The sequence below is a fragment of the Nematolebias whitei genome, chromosome 2 (genome assembly GCF_014905685.2).
Source record: "Nematolebias whitei isolate Nwh7 chromosome 2, NemWhi1, whole genome shotgun sequence".
Taxonomy (NCBI): domain Eukaryota; kingdom Metazoa; phylum Chordata; class Actinopteri; order Cyprinodontiformes; family Rivulidae; genus Nematolebias; species Nematolebias whitei.
The window spans coordinates 13,796,708-13,801,563 of record NC_056499.1 but is presented as its reverse complement, the minus strand read 5'-3'; positions in this window follow the sequence as shown (position 1 = coordinate 13,801,563).

The following is a 4,856-nucleotide window of genomic DNA, read 5'->3' as shown; positions in this document are numbered from 1 at the left end:
CATTTACCCATCACTAGTTGTTTTAATGTTGACCCTGTACAGAACTTTGGTCCACTGTGGTGTTTTTAAAAGGCTTTACAAATGAAGTTGAATCAGAGCCCAACCTCCTTGGTGCAAACAAACATTCACGCAGTCACCATTTTGGATGCAACTGTTCACAGTGCCAGCTGCCATGGAAACCGCAGTGGCTTCAGCAAGAACAGCCTTACAATGTAAATGTGTAACTTTTTCACAGTCGACATCAGACAAACACTAACATTTCCAGAGATTTACCACGTGTAAACAGGGCTCGAGTAAACCAGAAAAGTCTTTCTACAGAGTCCCGAGGACCTGACTTAACCTTAGACTTCGTTGAAACGTTTCGTCTTTTATCCAAAAGACTTCTTCAGTCTGAGACCCTGCAGCAAGGGTGCTATTTATACAACAGAGTTGGTCGGCAGACCTCAGACTGGTGAAGTCTTTTGGATGAAAGATGAAACGTTTCTACCAAAAAAAAATGTCCCGATGACCTGTTTTAACTCTTCACTTGTGATTTATTTACCTGGATGGTTGAGCTTACATCAGGACTTTACCTACAGGGGTTAATAAATTTGTTCTTTAAAAACTGTTAAATAAACAATGTCAGCTAAAAAAAAAAAAAAAAAAGGAAATACCTTCTGTCTTGTTGAGATTGCATTGCTTTGCAACAGGCCGGTCATTAATTGGAGACAGTCAATTAATCACAGCTGCTACAGACGGCTGCATCTATTGATCTTGTCCCGGCGCTTATTTTTCATCCCTAAATGACACTGATTGCCAGATTTGACCAGCATGTGTAATGGACAGTAAAGAACCAATGACCCGAGTGTCAGCCTTGTCACTGGTTGGGATCTTGACCCCCCCCCCTCCCACCCTTCAAATAGCATCTTTACCATTTAGCTGGGAAAGGTTTAGACTGCCCTTAGAGCACAGCAGCGAAACGGTGGCGCTCTTGTGCTCAGATGACCTTTTCTGTTTAAGGCTTAATCTCTGACAAATGCTTGCTTTAATTAGTCTGATACCCCCTGCCAGGACCCCCACCCCGCCTGGCCCTCTCCCACACAGCCTCCACCTTCCCCTGGATGTCTTTAGCTCTCCCTCGGTTTGTCAATTCTCAAACAACCAGAAGTGTTTTATTTGGCTTAAAGTCTCAATTTGTAAATGAAACCCAGCAAGACTGGAAAAGCAGTGCTTTCTAGAAATAATTAAAGTAAAAACAGAATAAACAATACAACTAAAATAAGTCATCCCACTGGAATTACAAATCAGTCTGCATCCAAATAAACTTTAAATGAAGCCTGAATCTGGACCGTGGTCCGACATTTAAAACCCCTGCTGTAAATAAAAAAAAAACATTTTGAAATTTACCAACCTGAGTCCAGATCTGACCTGCGATCCGTCATTTGAGAACCCTCGCTGTAAATACTGTAAAGATTTGTGCCTCTTAAAATTAGTTTTTGTACATTTTATTTATTTATGTTTTTATTTATTTATTTAATTAATTATTTCGACTGCTCCCTGCCTCAGTGATCACACAGTGAACTAACTCGCATGAAGACTTAGCAATTATTTTTACGCCGGATGTCCTTCCTGACACAACCACAGAACACCGAGCTACCACAGCCCTCTGTGTGGAGCAGAGAGCTGCTATCTGGGGCACCCAGGGGAGCAAATGGGGGGGGGGTTAAGGGCCTTGCTCAAGGGCCCAGAGTGGGGCAAACGAGGGAGGAGGAAGGTGCAAGTGCTTCACCTTTCCCACCACCTACATTTTAATGTTGTCGGTCCGGGGGATCGAACCAGTGACCTTCTGACCACAGGATCGTCTTCTCTAACCTCTGAGGCACCACTCCAAAATTATTTTTTGTAAATGAGAGGGAGGAAATTAAATGAAAAAAGTTATAAATAAATAAATATTCCAGTCTGGGTCTAGATAAAGACTCAAGGTCTGAATCTGGACTGTGATCCAGTAATTTTATTAATGGTAATTTTCTTTATGAAGCTTAATAAGGATAATATATTATTTAATTAATGCTCATGCTAATGTTATTAATGATAATTCTGGTAATGATAATATTCCAACTGCTAATGCTAATTCTGCAACTATTAGAACTTTGTTAATAATAATAATTTCATTAATGCTATTTCTGCTAATTCTCGTGTTTTTCCACTAAAGCTATATTTAGTACTGAACATTTTCAGTACAACCCGCTTGGTTCATTTAGAGCTTGTGAATCCAACTTCTATTAATTGGTTATTCTTAGCTAGCGTTCAGCTACTTTTTATAAACATTTGGCTACATCTATCTATATGTGCTCCTTAGCTTTAAGCATCTCCGTTGCTCTTTTCAGCTGCTGTTCTCTTTATTTGAACGTTGACAAATTAAATTTTCAGTGAAGTCAATCAGCACTCACTGATTCACGCTAATACGTTTCCTCCAGTATTCATTTGTTGCCCACTTGCAGCTGAAGTCTGACGCTCCTCCACAAGATGCTGATGGAGCTTTTTAAGTTCGGACTTCAAGAAGTAAATTAGGCCAAATGCTGCTGAGCTCATTCCACCACGGCTGAAACTGAACCCTGTTTCTGCAGCAGGTTCCTCCCACTGCAGCAGCAAACACAAGCAAAAAAAAAGAGAGAGAGAGAGAGAGCGAGAGAAAGATGGCCACAAAGGCCGGTTTTATTGGAAAGGAGCCTAATTATTAGGATGTAAGTCAAGCTGTGACTTGAGGGCCGGCTCCTTGATGCCGGCCTGCTTTATATTTATCCCTCCTCTCTGTGCCACCATCACTACCAGCAGAGCGTGGCGCTTTTATTACATCGCCCACAGGCAGGTTCAGCCCTGTCACACACACGCACACACACACACACACACACACACACACACGCACACACACAGCCTCCAGGACCGGCAGCCAGTTGAGTCCCCTCCACAGCAGTTAGCAGAGTTACCCCACGTCCCCAAGCAGCCGCACAAGGGCCCCTGGGACGGCAGAGGGAAGAACGGGGGGGGGGGGGGGGTATTATGGAAATACCGGAGCCTGCTGCTCCCCTTTTCTCCTGCAGCACAGCTGGGGAGGACCGTCATTACAAGTATTGTAGCAATCTGTTTAAGAGAGACACATTGGAGGGTTTGCGTGACAGACAGAGGAAGAGCGCTACATAAAAAATGATTAAAATGTGCATGTGGGGGGCGGTGTGGGGGGGGGGGATCCGGAACAAAATGCAAAACTTGTTATGAACACCTTACATCAAGTGTACTGTCAGAATGACCTGTTGTAAATCTCTATTTCCCCCTCTTTTTTTTTACTTTCTTTGTGTTTTATTAAAGGTTTCCTGCGCGGGGCTGGTCGTAGCTCACACAGGAGGCCTGTGGCACCCAGGAAATAAATAGGACATAAACTGCTTGAATCTCTAATGCCTCATATAGCTTTACAAATCCATACCGTGGCGTGTTTCCAGATGGAAATCCATTAGAACGAGACAAATTGCATGGCCTAATCATTTCATCGCGGCGCTGCATTCACGAGGAAAGTTATCCTGATTTTATGCCAAATATTCTGCATCGGGTGTTTGTCACTAATATAATCCAAGAAATATGTCTGTGAAGCTCATGAATGATCTGAGGAATATCCCTAAACACATTAGAGTGTTTTAAACTCCTACAGGTTATTATTTATTATAAATGACATCCATTAAAGGAATGCTCATCATCTCATGTTGAGAAATAAAGTTGTAGCTGTTTTGGTCAAACGTTCTGCACGAACTCAGGGTTTGAGTTGAGGACGACTCTCGGCTACTACCCCGACAAACTTTAGCTCCATTCGATGAGCTGTGGCGTCCATTTTGCCTTGGGTTGACTCCAAATGTTAATCAGATGTGGATCTACACTCACCGATCACGTCTTGAACATTTCCCATCCATTGGTTCATGAAATATTTTGCTAACAGACGGGCACATGGCAGCAGAGGATAATAAATCTGATCAGAATAAACCTCTCGTTCGTCGTCGGATCATGACTCAGTCTGAGGGAACGTCTCGGTTTATTTTCGGCTCCGTTGAAGCTCGGCTCGTGCAGAGGTGAACATTCTTCAACGTTCTGAGGAGGAACTATTAAAAATGGATTTTTAGCTCATTAGTGAAAATAACTGGAAACTAAATCTGGCTCCAGACAGGAAGAGGCTCCGCTCCTTTTCGACTCCGGACGGGGCGGACGGCGTGTGGAGACGGGCGGGAGGAGAGAGTCGGGTCCTGAGAGCTTCTTTGGTGCTCTGACGTCTCTGAACCTGAACTTTTACTGGATGTGAAGACATTTGAAGACGAGCGTCCTCCAGTGTCTCAAATGGTGGTCCATGGGCTAAATACGGCCCACAAGAAGTCCACTCCTGGCCTGCAGAATGCTGAGTTCCTCTGTTGTTTTGGTGTTATAGTTTCTCCTGTTCAATTTTTTGTAACCAAACAAAGTTATTTTAGCCACAGTGCACTCTAATTTAGTTTATAGCTACGGGTAAGCTAATTTAAGGTTTAAATTTTGTAAAAATAAAAAATTTCTACAATTTAGCCAAATTTAACGTTTATTTAGCCCATTTTAGCTTTTAGCTATGTTAGCTAATTTTAACTTTAAGCTGCTCTTTGGTTCATTTTAGATCTTTGTTGCTGTTTTGCCACTTTTAGCTTTATTTTAAGAAAAAAATCAATTCAATTCAACCTTTATTTATACAGGTTAGTAAAATGAGCACAACATGAGCTAAACAAACACAACATATTTAGCTTGCAATGTGCTCATTTAAGCTTGGGTTCAGATCCAACAATGTTCAGTCAGGTCATCTGGACAGTTTCTCT